We start from the raw sequence: 23,374 nt of genomic DNA on the forward strand, positions 1-23,374 counted from the left end.
GTCTTTCCTCAGTGCTGAAAAGGGAGACTAGTAATTGAATTGTGTCATCCCATGTAGGGCGGTGGGTTCAAAAAATAGTCTCTATTAGCCTAATCATGGCTTGTGGCTCCCCCGAGTACTGTGGAGTGTGTCTCTGCCAGTTTAATATATCCATAGAGGAAAATGGCTGGACAATAGGCCACAGGGGGCTGATGGTATTGCCCACATGTGTCCTGAACCGGAGGCTGTTGTAGCTCTCTGAGGGGCATCTGTAGTGAGGTTCTTTCCCCCCGTTCCTTGGTGGAGCACAGCCTTTGTCTAATTCCTATGTTTTCTTCCCCTTTCCCATCAGTACTCACTGGGAGAGGTGGATAGAGTCTAGGAGGTCCGGCTGAGGTGGAATCCTGGGGGTGTTGACCAGAGGTCTCCATCACTGGGATCGGAGCCTGCCAAAACGGTGGCTCTATGATCTCCAGGAGAGCTGGTGGAAGAGCAGTGGCTGCTGCATGAGCTTCACCTGGCCCTGGATTGGGCATTAAGGCAGCCTCTGGTCCTGGTGGAGCACTGGGAGGCTGGTGCATCATTATCCAGTATGGGGGAGGGGTCAGGTCATCCCTGCCCAAATTCTGTAGAATTTCCTTTTTTATCATCAATCAATTTTTGTGCCATTAATATTTTCCCCTTTCCCTTCTGGATACAGAACTTAGTCCAAGTAGGAGGGTCTTGAGCTAACTCTAGCCATAAGTCAATATATGGATATTGATCCGGTGTTCTGGCTGTCCTGTGACTAGTGTATAGACTGCTTCTACTATTTTTTAAGTTCATGGTGTCCTCTGGTGGCCATCCTACTCCCATAGGGGGCCATTCAACCTTACAGAGTATGTGGGGGCAGTTAGGCGTCATCTTCACCCCATAGTCTCCTCCAAATCCCTTCTTTAAATTTTTAATCATGCACTCCAATACAGTTGTCTTAGATTCACTTCCCCCCGTATTGCTTACCTCCTTGGACCTTCTTCTAATTTTCATTTTCATTCTGTCTATGAAGTTCTTGGTACCCAACGTACTTCTGATATTTCCACTCAATGAAACACTTAAATTGCCATTCCACCTCCTTCCTAAATGGGGTGAGAAGAGCCTTACCTGCCAGATCTCAGAGGGAGAAGGGGGATCAGTGTGTCTTCACCTGCTGGTCAGCACGGCCTAACCAGAACACCACGTGGTCCAAGACTGTTTCTCCCTTAAATTTTAAAGTCTGTTCTGCATTGGTGGGCTTGATCAGGTACAGATGAAAACATAAATATCCCCCATCCCAGGACATCTCTGGAAAAGCCAATTCATACTCACTTATGTATCCCACTCCTTCTAACCTGACAATTCTAAGGGGGTTCAATAATTTCACAGCAGATGGGACATTTCTTTGGGGAGGTCAGAATATGAGCACACAAAGACCAAGTTTTTTCTCCTAACAATCCCCTGGCGATTGCTTGGTAATAATTTTCCCCAAGACGGCATAGACACCATCTCCTAAATGACATTTACAAATTTCCTTCCTAAGCCCTAACATGCTTGTCAACCTGTGTAGCAAGCAATCACTGCCATCTGCCTATTCTAGAGTCCTGTGGGTCCGTGCCTCTTCTAGTCCCTCCCAGGGGAGTGATCAGGTCCCCTCATCCACCCTGATGGGTGAGTTCCTCCTCACCTAGGTGCTCAGTTCCCCTGCTGCCATCTGCTGCTGCTGCTGTCTCTTCAGTCATGTCCAACTCTGTGCGATCCCATAGAAGGCAGCCCACCAGGCTCCCCCGTCCCTGGAATTCTCCAGACAAGAACACTGGAGTGGGTTGCCATTTCCTTCTCCAATGCATGAACGTGAAAAGTGAAAGTGAAGTCGCTCAGTTGTGTCCGACTCTTAGCGACCCCATGGACTGCAGCCCACCAGGATCTTCCATCTATGGGATTTTCCAGGCAAGAGTACTGGAGTGGGTTGCCATTGCCTTCTCTGTCTACTACCTGCTAACAAGAAAGGTCTGGGCATTGAGAAGCAGAATCCTTCCAGAAGGGGAGGCGCCATCCCCCTTCTAGAAAATTCAAGCCGCAAGGCCTTGGAGTAGTCCCAAATAGGACTTGTCTCCTCAAAGTGAGGAGTTTCCCTTGTCAATGCACCAAATGTTGTAACGCATTTCGGGAAACAAACTCACTCAGAAAGACAATGCAGATAGTGGAGTGCAGTTTATTACATCGGCGGGCCCAAGGCAGTCTTCTCTTAGCCAAGGATTCCAGCCAGTTTTTGTGAAAACCTTATATACCCTAAGTGTATGTGCTCAAACTCACCTCCGCAAATTCTCTTAAACCAGTCTGATCAAAGGAAATGAAAGATACAATCAAAGTTAACCCATGATTCGTTATGCCTTAAACCTGTGATTCATATGCCTTAAGCCTAGGTAGTTAATAGTGGACAACTATCAATGGGCCTGTGGTCATACCCCAAAAAGCATAACAGAATTTATGATTCTATTCGGTTACACAGATAATTAAGGCATTCTTTTAGGTGACAAAGAGTCTATGTATGAGCCCTGGGGCTCTTCCATGGGGGTGAGGGATGGTTGGTTTTCCAGCTGGTATGTTGTTTCCATAGATATTGGGCATATAGCTCAAAGTCCACAGTGTGGCCCAGGATGGAGTCCTGCTTTCAAGATGGAGCCTATTCTGTCTGTTTCCTCCTTCAGGGTAACTGTAGACCTTGAGAACAAGTACAAGCTGGAACAAGGGACTACCTGACACCAAACTGACACAACACTGCCCACAACAGTTTCAGAGAAATTCCTAGATATATTTTTACTATCATCACTTTTTAATTTTTTTTTTAAATAAAGTTATCACTTCCTTAACTTTCATTTTTATAGCCTACTATTACCTTTCCTGATAGCTCAGTTGGTAAAGAATTCACCTGCAATGCAGGAGACCTTGGTTCAAATCCTGGATCAAGAAGATCTGCTGGAGAAGGGATAGGTTACCCATTGCAATATTCTTGGGCTTCCACTGTGGTTCAGCTGGTAAAGAATCCATCTGCAATGCGGGAGACCTGGGTTCAGCCCCTGAGTCAGGAAGACCCCCTGGAGAAGGGAAAGGCTATGCATTCCAGTATTCTGGCTTGGAGAATTCCATGGACTGTATAGTCCATGGGGTGGCAAAGAGTCAGACATGACTGAGCAACTTTCACTTTAACTACCTTTAAAAAAAAAAAAAACCTTTTTTTAAAAACAATGTTCATATACATATTTTTAAAATTTTTGATCAATTTTTGTTTTGTAATTTTATATTGTATTTTTCAGAGTCTAACGTCTAGGTTTTTAATATTTGCTTTTTGATATTTATTATCAATTTTGTGCCTTTAAGTCTCTAATCATCTGTATTCATTTTCACTTAAGGATTTGATTACTGGCTTGATTCCTCTTTCCCCTTTTGATTCTCCCTTTTCCCCTCCAGGTCACCTCTATCTCTTTCCTCACTTTTCTCTTTTCTATATAAGTCTGTAAATGTCTCTGGGTGTTCCTGGTTGTGGTGAGCACTTAGGGATGTAATTACTGGATTGATTGCACTCTACACTTTTGACTCTCCCTTTTCTCCTCCTGTTCACCTCTATTTCTCTCCTTTTTCTTTTCTTATCTGTATAGCTGTATGAATCTCTCTGGGTGTTCCTGGCTGTGGAGAGTTGTGTCACTATTAACCTAGGGGTTTTATTGTCTGCACTGTATGGATGAAGAAGTCTTGATGTTACTGTAAGAGAAGACCAACACCCAGAGACAGGAGGATTAACTCCCGAACTTTAGAACATCAGAGAACTCCAGACTTCAGGGAACATTAATAGACAATATTTCACCCAAAAGTCTCCATACCTACACTGAAACCAAGCTTCATCCAAGAACCAACAGTTTCAGTGAACCAACACATGACGGAATTCTCCAGTAAACAGGAACACAACCCTGAACATAAAAAAAGATGGGCTGCCTAAAGCCATGCCAAACCCATAGACACCCAAAAGTCACTACTGGACACTTCACTGCACTCCAGAGAGAAGATATCCAGCTCCAACTTCTAGAACACAGAAACAAGTTCCCCCAACCAGGAAACCTTGATAAGCCACTGGCCACCCACAGGGAATAGAATCCACAGTTAAGAGGAACCATGAACTTCCATTCTGCAGAAAGAGCATCCCAAACACAGCAATCTTAAAAAAAAGAGAGAGAGAGAGAGAGAAAAGGCAGAGAAATATTCAGCAAGTGAAACAACATGATAAAAACCCATCAAGCCAAACAAAAGACATGGAGATAGGAAGTATACCTGAAAAATAATTCAGAATAATGATAGTAAAGATGATCCAAAATCTTGAAAACAAAATGGAGTTGCAAATAGACAAGAGACAAGGAGAGAGAAGATGCAAGAAATGTTTAACAAGGACCTAGAAGAAACAAAGAAAAATCAATCAATAATGAACAATGCAATAACTTAGATTAAAACACTCTGGAGGAAACCAACAGTAAAATAATGGAGGCAGAAGATAGGATAAGTGAGGTGGAAGATAGAATGGTGGAAATGAATGGAGCAGAGAGGAAAAAAGAAAAAGAAAAAAAAAAAAACAATTAAAAGAAATGAGACAATCTCAGAGACTTCTGGGACAATGTTAAACACCCTAACATTCACATCATAGGTGTCTAAGAAGAAGCAGACAAAAACAAAGGGCAGGAGAAAATACTTTAGAAGATCATAGTGGAAGACTTCCCAAAATTGCAGAAGGAAATAGCCACCCAAGTCCAAGAAACCCAAAGAATCCCAAACAGGATAAACCCAAGATGAAATACCACAAGACACATACTAATCAAATTAACAAAAATTAAACACAAAGTGCAAATATTAAAACAGTAAGGGAAAAGCAACAAACAACACAAAAGGGTATCCCCATAAGGATGACAGCTGATCTTTCAATGGAAACTCTTCAGGCCAGAAGGGGATGTCAGGACATATTTAAAGTGATGAAAGAGTAAAACCTACAACCAAGATTATTCTACCCAGCAAGGATCTCAGTCAGATATGAAGGAGAAATAAAAAATTTTACAGATAAGCAAAAGATGAGAGAATTCAGCAGTACCAAACCAGCTATTCAACAAATGCTAAAGGATCTTCTCTAGACAGGAAACAATGAAAAGGTTTATTAAAATGAAACCAAAACAACAAAGCAAATGGTAACGGGATCATGATTATCAATATCTCAGTTCAGTCACTCAGTCATGTCCTACTCTTCACGACCCCATGGACCACAGCACGCCAGACCTCCCTGTCCATCACTAACTCCCAGAGTTTATTCAAACTCATCTCCACTGAGTCGGTGATGCCATCCAACCATCTCATACTCTGTTGTCCCCTTCTCCTCCTGCCTTCAATCTTTCCCAGCATCAGGGTCTTTTCCAATAAGTCAGTTCTTCACATCAGGTGGCCAAGGTATTGGAGTTTCAGTTTCAACATCAGTCCTTCCAATGAACACCCAGGACTGATCTCCTTTAGGATGGACTGGTTCGATCTCCTTGCAGTCCAAGGGACTCTCAAGAGTCTTCTCCAACACCACAGTTCAAAAGCATCAATCCTTCGGTGCTCAGCTTTCTTTATAGTCCGACTCTCACATCCATACATGACTACTGGAAAAATCATAGCCTTGACGAGATGGACCTTTGTCAGCAAAGTAATGCCTCTGCTTTTAATATGCTGTCTAGGTTGATCATAACTTTCCTTCCAAGGAGTAAGCGTCTTTTAATTTCATGGCTTCAGTCAATAGCTACCTTACATGTAAATGGGTTAAATGTTCCAATCAAAAGAAAAAGTCTGGCCAAATGGATACAAAAATAAGACTCCTATATATGCTGTCTACAAGAGCTCCACCTCAAATCTAGGGACACATATAATGTAAAAGTGAGGAGCTGGAAAAAGATATTTCGTGTAAATGGAGACCAAAAAATGCAGAAGTAACAGTATTCATATCAGATAAAATAGACTTTGAAATATAGACTCTGATCAGAGACAAAGAAAGACATTACATAATAATCAAAAGATAAATCCAAAAAGAAGAAATAACAATTATAAATATACATGCACTCAATATAGGAGCACCTCAATACATAAGGCAAACGCTAACAAGTATGAAAGGGGGAATTAACAGTAACACAATAATAGTGGGGGACTTAATGCCCCACTCAAACTTATGGATAGATTAGCCAAAAAGAAATTTAGCAAGGAAACACAAGTTTTAAATCATATAATGGACCAGTTAGACCTAATTGAAATCTACAGGACATTTCACCCCAATACAATGGGTTTCACATTTTTCTTAAATGCACACAGGACATTCTCCAAGATAGATGACATTCAGGGCCATAAATCTAGCTTTGGTAAATTTTTTAAAAAATTGAAATCATTTCAAGCATTTTTCTTTTCCTGATCACAATGTGATAAGATTAGATATCAGTTAGAGGGGACAAAAAAGTAAAAACTATAAAAAAAAAACCAAACATGGAGGCTAAGCAGCATGCTTCTGAATAACTGACAGATAGCAGAAGAAATAAAAAAGGAAATCAAAATAAGCATTGAAACAAATTAAAATGAAACAAGACTACCCAAAACCTATGGGATTCAGTAAAAGCAGTGCTAGGAATGAGGTTCATAGCAATACAACTCTACCTCAAGAAACAAGAGAAACATCAAACAAACAACCTAATTTTACAATTAAAGCAACTAGAAAAAGAAGAACACAGGAAAGCTAAAGTTACTAGAAGGAAATAAATCATAAAAATCACAGCAGAAATAAATAAAAATGAAATGAAAGAGACTATAGCAAAGATCAACACAACTAAAAGCTGGTCCTTTGAGAAGATAAATAAAATAGAAAAACTGTTAAACAGACTCATCAAAAATAAAATGGAGAAGAATCAAATCAATAAAATTAGAAATGAAAATGGAGAAATCACAACAGACAACACAGAAATACAAAATATCATAAGAGACTACTATGAACAATCACGTGCCAGTAAAATGGATACATTGGAAGAAATGGACAAATTCTTAGGAAGTATGACCTTCCAAAACTGAACCAGGAAGAAATAGAAAATTGTAACAAACCCATCACAAGTACATAAATGGAAACTATAATCAAAACTCTTCCAACAAACAAAAGCCCAGGACCAGATGGCTTCACAGCTGAATTCTACCAAAAACTTAGAGAAGAGCTAACATCTATCCTACTCAAACTCTTCCAGAAAATTGCAGAGGAAGGCAAACTCCCAAACCCATTCTATGAGGCCACTATCAACCTAATACCAAAACCAGACAAATATGCCACAGAAAATGAAAACTGCATGTCAGTATCACTGGTGAACATAGATTAAAAAATCCTCAACAAAATTCTAGCAAACTGAATCCAACATATTAAAAAGTCCATACATCATGACTGACTGGGCTTTATTCCAGGGATACAAGGATTCTATAATGTTCCCAAATCAATCAATGTGATATACCATATTAAAAAAATTGAAAGATAAAAATTATATGAGTATCTCAATAGATTCAGAGAAAGCTTTTGACAAATTCAACACCCGTTTATGATAAAAGCTTTCCAGAAAGCAGGCATACAAGGAGCATCAGTCTTGTCCGACTCTTTGCAGCCCATGGACTGTAGCCTACCAGGCTCCTCCATCCATGGGATTTTCCAGGCAAGAATACTGGACTGGGTTGCCATTTCCTTCTCCAGGAGATATTCCCTACCCAGGGGCTGAACTTGGGTCTCCCACATCGTAGGCAGACACTTTACTGTCTAAGCCACCAGGGAAGTAGGAGCATACTTCAACATAATAAAAGACATATACAACAAACCCACACCAAACATTATCTTCAATGGTGAAAAATTGAAAGCATTTCTCCTAAAATCAGGAACAAGACAAAGGTACTCACTCTCACCACTACTACTCAACATAGTTTTGGGCCTCTTAGTGACCGTAATCAAAGAAGAAAAAGAAATAAAAGGAATCCAGATTGGAAAAGAAGAAGTAAAACTCACTCTTTCAGGTGACATGATTCTCTACATAGAAAACCCTGAAGACACCATCAGAAAATTACTAGAACTAATTAATGAATACAGTCAAGTTTCTGGATACAAAATTAATACACAGAAATCCCTTGTATTCCTATACACTAACAATGAGAAAACAGATATATTAAGGAAAGAATCCCATTCACCACTGTGATGAAAAGAAAAAAAAAATACTTAGGAATAAATTTACCTAAAGAAACAAAAGACCTATATATAGATAGCTATAAAAAACTGATGAAAGAAATCAAAGATGACACAAATAGATAGAGAAATGTACCATTTTTATTGATTGGAGGAATCAATATAGTGAAAATGAGTATACTATCCAAAGCAATCTATAGATTCACTGCAATCCCTATCAAGCTGCCAATGGCATTTTTCACAGAATTAGAACAAATAATTTCACAATTTGTATGGAAACACACACACACACACACAAACTCGAATAGCCACAGCAATGTTGAGAAAGAATGAAACTGGAGGAATCGACCTGCCTGACTTCAGATTATACTACAAAGCTACAGTCATCAAGAGAGTATAGTACTGGCACAAAGACAGAAATACAGATCACTGGAACAAAATAGAAATCCCAGAGATGAATCCACGCACCTGTGGACACCTTATCTTTGACAAAGGAGGCAAAAATATACAATGGAGAAAAGACAATCTCTTTAACAAGTGGTGCTGGGAAAACTGGTCACCCACCTGTAAAAGAATGAAACTAGAACCCTTTCTAACACCATACACAAAAGTAAACTCAAAATGGATTAAAGATCTAAATGTAATACCAGAAACTTTAAAACTTTCAGAGGAAATCATAAACAGAACGGTCTCTAACATAAATTGCAGCAAGATCCTGTATGACCCACCTCCCAGAGTAATGGAAATAAAAATAAAAGTAAACAAATGGGATTTATGAATAACCCAATGAAAAAGTGGACCAAAGAACTAAACAGACATTTATCCAAAGAAGACATACAGACAGCTAACATGAAAAATGCTCAACACCACTTATTATCAGAGAAATGCAAATCAAAACCACAATGAGATATCATCTCACACTGGTCAGAATAGCCAGAATCAAAATGTCTACAAACAATAAAGTTGGAGAGAGTGTAGAGAAAAGGGTACCCTCTTACACTGTTGGTGAGAATGCAAACTGGTACAGCCACTATGAAGAACAGTGTATAGAGTCCTTAAAAAACTGGAAATAGAACTACCACATGACCCAGCAATCTGACTGCTGGGCATACACACCTAATAAACTAGAATTGGAAGAGACACTTGCACCCAAATATTCATTGCAGAACTGTTTGCAACAGCTAGGATATGAAAGCAACCTAGATGTCCATCTGCAGACGAATGGATAAAGAAGTTGTGGTATTTAGTCATATGGAATATTACTCAGCTATTAAAAAGAATGTATTTGAGTACCTTCTAACGAGGTGGATGAAGCTGGAGCCTATTATACAGAGTGATGTAAATCAGAAAGAGAAACACCTATACAGTATATTAATGTGTATATATATATATGGAATTTAGAAAGACGGTAATGACAATCCTATATGCAAGGCAGTAAAATAGACACAGATGTAAAGAACAGACTTTTTGACTCAGTGGGAAAAGGCGAGGGTGAAATTATATGAGAGAATAATATTGAAACATGTATATTACAATATGTAAAATAGATGAACAGCGCAAGTTCGATTATGATGCAGGTCACTCAAAGCTGATGCTCCCAAAAGGATGGGATGGGGAAGGAGGTAGGAGAGTGGTTCAGGATGGGTGGACACATGTGCACCAGTGGCTGATATATGTCTATGTATAGCAAAAGCCACCAGAATGTTGTAAAGTAATTGTCCTCCTATTTAAATTAATTAATCGACTAAAAAATAAGTGATCTGTAAACTTTTTCTTGTCTAAGATTCAATAAAATGTACCATATTTATTCTCCCAAATGAAGGAACAACATCAAATAACAACAAAATTCACCAAAAATATATTTTTAGTGCTTGCTTCTATCTGTCAGATTGAAAACACAGGGAAAATATTTGCAGGGAATTAGGTAGGATCTTGTCTCAGTACTGGGAGTCAAGTAACTTGAGGCTAAGCACTGTTATGGTCCTGCCTGGATACTAAAAGGGAATAAGTCCAGGAAAATACTCAATACAACGATCATCAGCAGAAGGCAAATTAAAGCCTTATGACTCAGAAATTCTTCTAGGTGTTTATCCAGGAAAACTGAAAATAAAAAATATATGCACATAAAATTATTTGTACAAGAATTTTTATAGCAGTATTAATTATAAGAGCTCCAAATAAAAAATAAAACAAATATCCATCAGCAGAGGAACAAATTGAAGAATTGTTGCTCATACATACGAAAAAATGCTCCTCAGCAATGAAAAGGAATACACATGCAAAACACAGGTGATTGAAGAGGCAGGCTGAATTAAAAAAAAAAAAAAAAAGTGTATACAAGGAAAAGTGTATACTATATGATTTCATTTATCTAAACCTTTAGAGCAGGAAAAAGTTATCTCTGGTCAAAAAAAATAAATCAGAATGGTAGTTTTCTAGGAGTAGGACGGAAATTGAATGAGAAGGGGTAAAATGGGTCTTTATGACGGAAAATATTTGATAACTTGATTAGCATGATTATGAAATTATAAAATTCATCATACTTTGCCTGTTACATCTATCTTTTTCTCACATATATAAATTATTTATCAATTAAAAAAATACTTTAAAAATAATGACTTTAATGGTAGTCCAATGGTGAAGATTCCACACTTCCACTGCAAATGTCATGAGTTCAGTCCCTGGTCAGGAAACTAAGATCCCACTTATGCCATGGGCCTTGTCCAAAAATGTATCAATTCAGTTCAGTTACCCAGTCGTGTCTGACTCTTTGTGACCCCATGGACTGTAGAACACCAGACTTCCCTGTTCATCACCAACTGTCGGAGCTTACTCAAATTCATGTCCATCAAGTCAGTGATGCCATCCAACCATCTCATCCTCTGCCTTCCCCTTCTCCTCCCACCTTCAATCTTTCCCAATATCAGGATCTTTTCCAGTGAGTCAGTCCTTTGCATGAGGTGGCCAAAGTATTAGAGATTCAGCTTCAGCATCAGTCCTTCCAATGAACACCCAGGACTGATCTCCTTTAGGATGGCCTGGGTGGATCTCCTTGCAGTCCAAGGGACTCTCAAGAGTCTTCTCCAACACCACAGTTCAAAAGCATCAATTGTGTAGTGCTCAGCCTTTTTTATAGTCCAACTGTCACATCCATACACAACTACTGGAAAAGCCATAGCTTTAATTAGGCAGACCTCTGTTGGCAAATAATGTCTCTGCTTTTTAGTATGCTGTCTAGGTTGATCAAAGTTTTTCTTCCAAGGGGTGAGTGTCTTTTAATTTCATGGCTGCAGTCACCATCTGCAGTGATTTTGGAGCCCCCCAAAATAAACTCTCTCACTGTTTTCACTATTTCCCCATCTATTTGCCATGAAAAGATGGGGACTGGATGCCATGATCTTAGTTTTCTGAATGTTGAGTTTTAAGCCAACCTTTTCACTCTCCTCTTTCGTTTTCATCAAGAGGCTTTTTAATTCTTCTTTACTTTCTGTCATAAGTGTGATGTCATTTGCATATCTGAGGTTATTAATACTTCTCCTGGCAAACTTGATTCCAGCTTGTGCTTCATCCAGCCATTTTGCATGATGTACTCTGCACATAAGTAAAATAAACAAGGTGACAATATACAACCTTGATGTACTTCCCCAGTGTGGAACCAGTCTGTTGTTCCATGATCAGTTCTAACTGTTGCTTCTTGACCTGCATACAGATTTCTCAGGAGGCAGGTCAGGTGGTCTGGTATTCCTATCTCTTTAAGAATTTCCCATATATTATATATACGCTTTTTTTTTTTTTCTAAAAATAATTGGTAAAATATCTTTCAGAAAAGTGATATTTGAAAAAAATGTCAGTGTGTCACAGAAATAGTCAGGAGTGAGAAATACAAGGTTGGGATAGAGTATCAAATATCCCATCATCTTCAACACTGAATGCAACCTTTAGAATGTTAGCTCCACAAGGGCAGAATTTTTATCCTGTTTTTAAACCTTGGTTCCAGTCTTGATCTATGCTCACTGCTCAGTAAATATGTTGACTGAATGTCATAAACATTGAAGCAGATAAGACATGAGGAAAGATCACTGGATTTCCAAGAATGGTAACCAATGGATTTTTAAAGAACTTAAATAGAATAAAAGGACTTGAAATAATCTATTCCTTATTCAAAAGTATTCTATATTTAATCTACATGGAGAGGAAACATGCATAACAGGGGTTTCAAGTAACATTGTGAGAAATGTGACATATTTTACTAAGATGTTTAATTGGAAAAACATATTAAACTCAAATGGTGTGTAAGAGAAGAATGAGTTTTGCCTCACATATGAAGGAGGCAAAATGAATGAAGAAAATTATATGTTCATACATATAATCTCTATTGTAGGTAGTAGATGCAGCTTGGAAAGCAATTATGACTGCTTTAAAACTATGGTTACAAAACTGGTCCCACTTCTGGGGATCTCAGTAGAGATTCTTTTGTTTAATGCTAAACTTATTCTGAAACAAGACTGCATGGTACCAAAGTTAGGGCCAGTCCTATTTGAATGCAGAGACAGTTGTGAGTTATCCTGACTTTATAAACACAGAGAAAAAGTTATTTAAACAAAACTGTGTACCTGTTGGGCTTCCCAGGTGACTCAGTGGGTAAAGAATCTGCTTGGGATGTAGGAGACATAAGAGACACTGGCTTGATCCCTGGGTCAGAAAGATCCCCTGTGGGAGGGCATAGCAACCCAGTCCAATATTCTTGCCTGGAGAATACAATGGACAGAGGAGCCTTGTGGGCTACAGTCCACAGGGTTGCACAGAGTTGGACAAGACTGAGTGACTGAGCACAAATGCACACGTGTATTTTTTAAGATTTTACAATTCCAACTGTCTACTTATATGTAAAGTTTTTTTTTTTTTTTTTTAAGATGAAATATTAAAAAAAAAAAGGAGACGGTTAAACTGCTTCATGGTTGAGGATCTAAAAAAGTTTATTGGGAGAGATGGTTATTAATGAGTTATTAATAAATGTTTCTTTAAGAATGAATGAGTCAATCTCTGTACTCTATCACGGGGAGGTAGAAACAGAATTGGCTGTTGTTAAATGGGAAGAAATGTTCTTGTCACCATTGTTTTCCAGTATTCTCCACCCAACAAAAACAACAAAAAATGATGGCTTTGGGAAGTTATCTATGGTTTAAACTCTGCAGTATCTGTAAAGCTGATCATAAACTGTCAAACAGCACTCATTTGTCAAAGTCTAAATTGCACTAAGAATGATGAAAGGGATGGTAAGGTGGTAAGGATTGAGCATATTTTTTCTAAAGACAATTCCATTTTGTGGGCCTGAATGAAGAAATGATGAAAAAATAAATATTTACATATTACCAGAAAGAAAAGGAGAATACAAATAGTATTATTATGAGTCTAGTACAGTACAATTTATTCACATTTTAAAGTGATATTGACAATGTTATTAAGATTAAATATATTAATTTCTTTTAGGAATAAGAATATGAATACAGTCTCCAAATATTTTTTTTAATATAAGAAAAAGGGTTAACTCTCTGCAGAAGGCCTTTTTCTTGGTTAGAAAAAGAATTTGCTTATTATCATTTGCATTTATTGAACCTTAGGCATAATAAGTAAGATAAGTGCTCTGTGTATACAGAAAGTTCTTGATATACCATTATTGTATGCTAGGACAGCGTTCATTCACACACACTAGAGATCCACTATAAAGGTTATTTCTGATGGGATAGGATGAAACTTGAAATAATTGCTTTCATTTCTTTCACAAATTGCTGGAAAATTCCAGGTTCATCTCACCATTTACTGTTTTGAAGAAGCGACAAGAAAAATGGTATGTTCTTGGAAAGAAATATGTCACCAGTGATAAACAATCCCAAACTCAGTCAAGCTAGTAATTCATTGCAGGTCAAAAACTACACCCCTGACAATACTGCACGTGCAGGTAATACATCACATGTCATATCTGAAGGGGAGAATGCTTTTTCTACTACTACATCTTCAAAAATTATTGGTACTTGCTGACATAGAGATGTGAAGGATTTGCAGAGATAAAAGAATGCATTTAAAAGGAATATGCAATGTAGCACAACAAAGAAGGAATACAATTAGAATTCCAAACTCATGAGGAATATTAGCCAAACAAAAATTCATGGTGGAATTTCATTATAAATATTAGTAAATGTTGACCATAAGTAAAGATTAGGTCCTATGGGCAGAAAAGACTCCAAATTTAATGTCAATAAAATTGCACTTGATATTCGTGAAAGGGTAAGGAGAAGAGATTAATCATTCTTGATTTAATCTCATTCTATTTCTCCTCTATCTACTCAACTATAGATGAATTAATCATGAATATAATAATATACTCCTATGCTCACTCCACTCAACTAATATAGCTGCAAAAACAGTGGGGAGGATATTACCTTCAGTGTTTAATTAAGTATTTAAACAAATAGAGTTAAAATACTGAATAAAAATCTAGATATAAAGATTATCTATATCTATTCTCTTTCCAAGCAAAACTCATGGTATTTCACTGGCTAGATTAGTGAACAAGATGACTCTATTACTATTATTATTATTATTTGTTTTTCCATACAAGAGCCAGGATTCAGCCATATGGAATAAATTCACAGATTTGGGGCATACCAGATATTTCTGCTAGTCTGTTTTGGCAGAAATGCCTTGTAAATCATTAGTCATATTTCTGTATTTTCAGAAAGCATATGATTGATATGTTTTGTCATCCAAAGTGAAAGTCACTCAGTCATGTTCGACTCTTTGTGATCCCATGGACTACACAGTCCATGGAATTCTTTAGGCCAGAATACTGGAGTGTGTAGCCTTTCCCTTCTCCAGGGGACCTTCCAAACTCAGGGATCAAATCCAGCTTTCCCACATTGCAGGCAAATTCTTTATCAGCTGAGCACCAAGGGAAGCACAAAACCAAATATTAAATGAAAAGGATGCCTTGTGAAGAATTTATGGACTTTTCCTGCAGGAAATTCCTAAACCACTTGCAGGACAGAGAGCAGCTTTGAATTAAGAGTTAAATTATGCTTGCCTTTTATTGCTCAAAAAAGCAAAATGTAGATACAACAGGAAACCAGAACTTTTATAACTAACTCATACACAGATTTTGCTCTAAACACAGTTTTAAATATGCAACATAACTATTAATAATTCCATCTTAATATGGGGTTATGAAATAAATATGACTACCCCTAAGTTACAAATGAGGGATCTTGAGGATAAAGAAGTTAAATATCTTGTTCAAGGCCAAAAGTTCAGTTAATGACAAAGTTATTATTATTAGAAGACCAGAAAACCTGGTTCCAGCATCAGCATTCTTAACCATTATACTATAGTATTAGAAGTTAAAATACAGACAAATGACAGGGGAGAGCAACAGAAAAGGCTTCAGGTGGCGCCTGAAAATATCAGCAGAGACTGATTCATCAGTCTAAGAACAGTTAAATTTACATGCTATAAAAGTCACTGAAGGTTTCACTGCTATCTCTTGAAATAATGAAACAACAATGACAGTGGTTGGGCACTAGCTAAACTACAGAAGCTTTCATGATGCCATTCATTTTATGCTATCCTTATAACCCCACAAGTGGGTTAAGATGTTGCTAATAAATGAAAGACATTAATTTAAGTCTAGGATTGCCTGACATCAAAGGACATTATGACTTCTAACAGATAACGCTGACCAGTGAAATAAATACTTTTCACTGCTTTCACTGTCCGTAGATGGTCATGGGTGTTCAAAAGAAAATGAAATTGTTTACTGCATTAATGAAGACAGGATATGCATAAATACAGTTTATATACTGTTTTTCCTAAAACATTTAAAACCTGATTTAACCTAATTTAATTCAACAAATATCTGCTGATGTTCCATTTAATTAATGTACCAGATTAAATTATTCAGGGGAAACAAAAATGAGATAGCCTCTCCACAAAGCTTACAGTTTACTGAAGGAGTTTAGACAATTGTGCAAAAAAAAATGTCTCATAAAAGAAAAGCAGAGACTTTTTTTTTTCAAAGAAGTACTAAAAGTTATGTGGATACACCTGGATTTAAGATGACAGAAGGAACAGATTTCTACTTCTTGATTTTCTGATAATCACTCCCAAATAAGAAAAATAAGTAAGGAAATGAAAACATAAGCTCCATATTTGATGAAATCAAGATGTTGCTGTAACATCAAAACTTAGTATATGATGGTGGAAAGTAGATGAGGGATTATAATTGACACAGTTGTGCTAATAAAACTCCATACTCTTGTCTTCTGGGTGAAAAACAGATCCAGAGATGGGAAGAGAAAGGGAGAAGACTAGGAACATTCATTTGTACTTTTGCCTGTGGCCTTCAAATCCTAAAGGTGAAACTGGACTGAACTGTGTGGAATATTACTGTATTTAGGCCATGTTAAAATGTATAGAAAGACAATAATATATACAAAGAAAACTAATCAAATGAATACTATAATATAGTATTTGAAGTAGTAAACATTCAGTCATAAAAACGTAAATGAGAGTTTTGTATTAGATTCAATTCATATATTTTGTGTTTTACTTCTGTGACTGGGCAGTAAAAGAAAAAAAAATTTGAAATTAACCAGAATGTACTTTAAAATATTATAAGTGAGCATATTTCACTATTTCACTACTGTGCCCAATTTCTTTTTTATAATCACTTTTTATGTATTTATGTGAGAGGAGCAACCCCACATCCAAGGAGCAGCAGCTGCACTGGCACAAGAGGGCCAAGAGGAGCTACTTCACGTTCAAGGTCAGGAGGGGCAGCCATGAGGAGATAACCCTCGACCAAGGTAAGGAGCAGCTGCTACCCTTTGCTGGAGCAGCCTTGAAGAGATACCCCACGTCCAAGGTAAGAGAAACCCAAGAAAGATGGTAGGTGTTACAAGAAGGCATCAGAGGGCAGACACACTAAAACCATAATCACAGAAAACTAGCCAATCTGATCACAGGACCACAGTCATGTCTAACTCAGTGAAACTAAGCCATACCATGTGGGGCCAACCAAGACAGTCGGCTCATGGTGGAGAGGTCTGACAAAATGTGGTGCACTGGAGAAGGGAATGGCAAACCAATTCAGTATTCTTGCCTTGAGAACCCCATGAACAGTATGAAAAGCAAAATGATAGGATACTGAAAGAGTAACTCCCCAGGTCGGTAGGTACCCAATATGCTACTGGAGATCAGTGGAGAAATAACTACAGAAAGAATGAAGGGATGGAGCCAAAGAAAAAACACTACACAGTTGTGGATGTGACTGATGATAGAAGCAAGGTCTGATGCTGTAAGAGCAATATTGCATAGGAACCTGGAATGTTAGGTCCATGAATCAAAGCAAATTGGAAGTGGTCAAACAGGAGATGGCAAGAGTGAAAGTCAACATTCTAGGAATCAACAAACTAAAATGGACTGGAATGGGGGAATTTAACTCAGAAGACCATTATGTCTACTACTGTGGGCAGGAATCCCTTAGAAGAAATGGAGTAGCTATCATGGTCAACAAGAGAGTCCGAAATGCAGTACTTGGGTGCAATCTCAAAAATGACAAATGATCTCTGTTCACTTCCAAGGCAAACCATTCAATATCACGGCAATCCAAACCTGTGCCCCACCAGTACCGCTGAAGAAGCTGAAGATGAACGGTTCTAGGAAGACATACAAGACATTTTAAAGCACCCAAAAAAGATGTCCTTTTCATTATAGGGGACTGGAATGCAAAAGTAGGAAGTCAAGAAACACCTGGAGTAACAGGCGAATTTGGCCTTGGAGTACAGAATGAAGCAAGGCAAAGGGTAATAGAGTTTTGCCAAGAGATCACACTGGTCATAGCAAACACCCTCTTCCAACAACACAAGAGAAGACTCTACACATTGACATCACCAGATGGTCAACACTGAAATCAGATTGATTATATTCTTTGCAGCCAAGGATGGAGAAGTTCTATACAGTCAGCAAAAACAAGACTGGGAGCTGACTGTGGCTCAGATCATGAACTCCTTATTGCCAAATTAAGACTTAAATTGAAGAAAGTGGTGAAAACCATTAGACCATTCAGGTATGACTGAAATCAAATGCCTTATGACTATACAGTGCAAGTCTGAAATAGATTTAAGAGACTAGATCTGATAGACACAGTGCCTGATGAACTATGGAGAGAGGTTTGTGACATTGAACAGGAGACAGGGATCAAGGTCATACCCATGGAAAAGAAATGCAAAAAGGCAAAATGACTGTCTGAGGAGGGCTTATAAATAGCTGTAAAAAGAAGAGAAGTGAAAAGCAAAGGACAAAAGGAAAGATATCCCCATTTGAATGCAGAGTTCCAAAGAATAGCAAGGAGAGATAAGAAAGCCTTCCTCAGCGATCAATGCAAAGAAATAGAGGAAAACAACAGAATGGGAAAGACTAGAGATCTCTTCAAGAAAATTGGAGATACCAAGTGAACATTTCATGCAAAGATGGGTTCGATAAAGGACAGAAATGGTATGGACCTAAGAGAAGCAGAATATTTTAAGAAGAGGTGGCAAGAATACACACAAGAACTATACAACTATACAAAAAAGATCTTCACGACCCAGATAATCATGATGGCATGATCACTCACCTAGAGCCAGACATCCTGGAATGTGAAGTCAGGTGGGCCTTAGAAAGCATCACTATGAACAAAGCTAATGGATGTGATGGAATTCCAGTTGAGCTATTTAAAATCCTGAAAATGATACTGCAAAAGTCCTATACTCAATATGCCAGCAAATTTGGAAAACCCAGAAGTGGCCACAGGACTGGAAAATGTCAGTTTTCATTCCAATCCCAAAGAAAGACAATGCCAAAGAAAGCTCAAACTACCACACAATTGCACTCATCTCACATGCTAGTAAAGTAATGCTCAAAATTCTCCAAGCCAGGCTCCAGTAATACATGAACCATAAACTTACAGATGTTCAAGCTGGTTTTAGAAAAGGCAGGGGAACCAGAGATCAAATTGCCAACATCCGCTGGGTCATCAAAAAACAAGAGAGTTCCAGAAAAACATCTATTTCTGTTTTATTGACTATGCCAAAGCCATTGACTGTGTGGATCACAATAAACTGTGGAAAATTCTTCAAGAGATAGGAATACCAAACCACCTGACCTGCCTCTTGAGAAACCTATATGCGGGTCAGGAAACAACAGTTAGAACTGGATGTGAAAGAATAGACTGGTTCCAAATAGGAAAAGGAGTACATCAAGGCTGCATATTGTCACCCTGTTTATTTAACTTATATGCAGAGTACATCAAGAGAAACGCTGGGCTGGAAGAAGCACAAGCTGGAATCAAGATTGCTGGGAGACTGTCAATAACCTCAGATATGCAAATGACACCACCCTTATGACAGAAAGTGAAGAGGAACTAAAACGCCTCTTGATGAAAGTGAAAGAGGAGAGTGAAAATGTTGGCTGAAAGCTCAACATTCGGAAAACTAAGATCATGGCATCTGGTCCCATCACTTCATGGCAAATAGATGGGGAAACAGTGGAAACAGTGTCAGACTTTATTTTTTGGACTCCAAAATCACTGCAGATTGTGACTGCAGCCATGGAATTAAAAGATGCTTACTCCTTGGAAGGAAAGTTATGACCAACCTAGATAGCATATTAAAAAGCAGAGACATTATTTTGCCAACAAAGGTCCATCTAGTCAAGGCTATGATTTTTTCAGTAGTTATGTATGGATGTGAGAGTTGGACTCTGAAGAAACCTGAGCACCGAAGAATTGATTCATTTGAACTGTGGTGTTGGAGAAGACTCTTGAGAGTCCCTTGGACTGCAAGGAGTTCCACCCAGTCCATCCTAAAGGATATCAGTCCTGGGTGTTCATTGGAAGGACTAATGCTGAAGCTGAAACTCCAATATTTTGGCCACCTCATGCGAAGAGTTGACTCATTGGAAAAGACCCTGATGCTGGGAAAGACTGAGGGCAGGAGGAGAAGGGGAAGACAGAGGATGAGGTGGCTGGATGGCATCATCGACTCGATGGACATGAGTTTGAGTAAACTCCGGGAGTTGGTGATGGACAGGGAGGCCTGGCGTGCTGTGATTCATGGAGTCACAGAGTCGGACATGACTGAGCGACTGAACTGAACTGATGCATTTATGTGGAATATATAAACAACATAATTGACTTATTATCATACTCATTGTTTCTTAACAGATATTGAATATTTTCTCATATAATTAAATATCATTCTTATCTATTAAAGTGCAATTTTTATTAAAAAAAAAGCATAACTGACATGCTACATATTTCAGTGTGAATACCAACAACAACTGTTAGAGTACAGTTTCATGGACCTAGAAAGTTCCCTCCTGTCTCTTTGTATGTCACTTCATCCTCAACTGAGGAGCCAATTTCTAATTTTTATGACCATAGGTCAGTTATTCCTGTTCTTGCCTTTCATATAAGTTGAATTGTACAAAGTTTACTCCTGTTTTTGGCATCCTTTAGTCAGTATCATGTTTACAAGACTCACCTATATTGCTGTGTGTATCTGTAGTTTATTTTTCTCTTTTTGGTACTGAGTATTAGTCTTTTGTATGAATATACTCTGCTTGTTCAACCATATACTTTTTTTTCATTTATTTTTATTAGTTGGAGGCTAATTACTTTACAATATTGTAGTGGGTATTGTCATACATTGACATGAATCAGCCATGGATTTACATGCATTCCCCATCCCTATCCCCACCTCCCATCTCCCTCTCTACCCGATCCCTCTGGGTCTTCCCAGTGCACCAGGCAGGAGCACTTGTCTCATGCATCCCACCTGGGCTGGGAATCTGCTTCACCATAGATAATACACATGTTTCGATGCTGTTCTCTCAAAACATCCCACCCTCGCCTTCTCTCACAGAGTCCAAAAGTCTATTCTGTACATCTGTGTCTCTTTTTCTGTTTTGCATATAGGGTTATCATTACCACATTTCTGAATTCCACATATATGTGTTACTTTGCTGTAATGTTCTTTATCTTTCTGGCTTATTTCACTCTGTATAATGGGCTCCAGTTTCATCCATCTCATTAGAACTGATTCAAATGAATTCTTTTTAATGGCTGAGTAATATTCCATGGAGTGTGTGTACCACAGCTTCCTTATCCATTCTTCTGCTGATGGGCATCTAGGTTGCTTCCATGTCTTGGCTATTATAAACAGTGCTGTGATGAACATTGGGGTGCATGTGTCTCTTTCAGATCTGGTTTCCTCTGTGTGTTTGCCCAGAAATGGCATTGCTGGGTCATATGGCAGTTCTATTTCCAGTTTTTTAAGAAATGTCCACACTGTTCTCCATAGCGGCTCTACTAGTTTGCATTCCACCAACAGTGTAAGAGGGTTCCCTTTTCTCCACACCCTCTCCAGCATTTATTGCTTGTAGACTTTTGGATAGCAGCCATCCTGACTGGCTTGAAATAGTACCTCATTGTGGTTTTGATTTCCATTTACCTGATAATGAGTGATGTGGAGCATCTTTTCATGTGTTTGTTAGCCATCTGTATGTCTTCTTTGGAGAAATGTCTGTTTAGTTCTTTGGCCCATTTTTTTATTGGGTCATTTAATTTTTCTGGAATTGAGCTGCAGGAGTTGCTTGTATATTTTTGAGATTAATCCTTTGTCTGTTGCTTCATTTGCTATTATTTTCTCCCAATCTGAGGGCTGTCTTTTCACCTTGCTTATAATTTCCTTTGTTGTGAAAAAGCTTTTAAGTTTCATTAGGTCCCATTTGTTTATTTTTGCTTTTATTTCCAATATTCTGGCAGGTGGGTCATAGAGGATCCTGCTGTGATTTATGCCGGAGAGTGTTTTGCCTATGTTCTTCTCTAGGAGTTTTATAGTTTCTGGTCTTACATTTAGATCTTTAATCCATTTTGAGTTTATTTTTGTGTATGGTGTTAAAAAGTATTCTAGTTTCATTCTTTTACAAGTGCTTGACCAGTTTTTCCAGCACCACTTGTTAAAGAGGTTGTCTTTTTTCCATTTTATATCCTTGCCTCCTTTGTCGAAGATAAGGTGTCCATAGGTGCAAGGATTTATCTCTGGGCTTTCCATTCAGTTCCATTGATCTATATTTCTGTCTTTGTGCCAGTACCATACTGTCTTGATGACTGTGGCTTTGTAGTAGAGTCTGAAGTCAGGCATCTTGATTCCTCCAGTTCCATTCTTCTTTCTCAAGATTACTTTGGCTATTTGAGGTCTTTTGTATTTCCTTACAAATTGTAAAATTATTTGTTCTAGTTCTGTGAAAAATACCGTTGGTAGCTTGATAGGGATTGCATTGAATCTGTAGATTGGTTTGGGTAGTATAGCCATTTTGACAATATTGATTCTTCCAATCCATGAACACAGTATGTTTCTCCATCTGTTTGTGTCCTCTTTGATTTCTTTCATCAGTGTTTTATAGGTTTCTATGTATATGTCTTTTGTTTCTTTATGTAGATATACTCCTAAGTATTCTATTATTTTTGTTGCAATGGTGAATGGTATTATTTCCTTAATTTCTCTTTCTGTTTTCTCATTGTTAGTGTATAGGAGTGCAAGGGATTTCTGTGTGTTAATTTTATATCTTGCAACTTTACTATATTCATTGATTAGCTCTAGTAATTTTCTGGTAGAGTCTTTAGGGTTTTCTATGTAGAGGATCATGTCATCTGCAAACAGCGAGAGTTTCACTTCTTCTTTTCCTGTCTGGATTCCTTTCACTTCTTTTTCTGCTCTGATTGCTGTGGCCAAAACTTCCAAGACTATGTTGTTCAAACATATTTTTTGATATATACACACAATTATATTTTATACCTTATTTTTTTACCCTTCAAGAGCACAAAGAGTCAGCATTATTGTGTATCCTAGCACTTAAAACCTCATGGCTATGTTTTTCTTTTTCCTGAGTATGAAAATATTACTAATTAGGAAGTCTCTAAATTTGTTGCTAAAATGATGAAAATACAATCTGTGTTATTAATTCAGTCAAATCAACAACTAACACTTAGCTTCTGCTAGGAATAACTGTAAACCCAAATGTTCCATTATA

General features: G+C 37.9%; 1 pseudogene; it reads left to right on the forward strand.

Moving 5' to 3' along the window:
• Positions 1-14,473: 14,473 nt before the first annotated feature.
• The window catches only part of LOC122690410, a 72,991-nt pseudogene continuing 64,090 nt past the window's right edge, over positions 14,474-23,374 (forward strand).

The sequence above is a fragment of the Cervus elaphus genome, chromosome X, assembly GCF_910594005.1.
Source record: "Cervus elaphus chromosome X, mCerEla1.1, whole genome shotgun sequence".
In the NCBI taxonomy this organism is placed as follows: domain Eukaryota; kingdom Metazoa; phylum Chordata; class Mammalia; order Artiodactyla; family Cervidae; genus Cervus; species Cervus elaphus.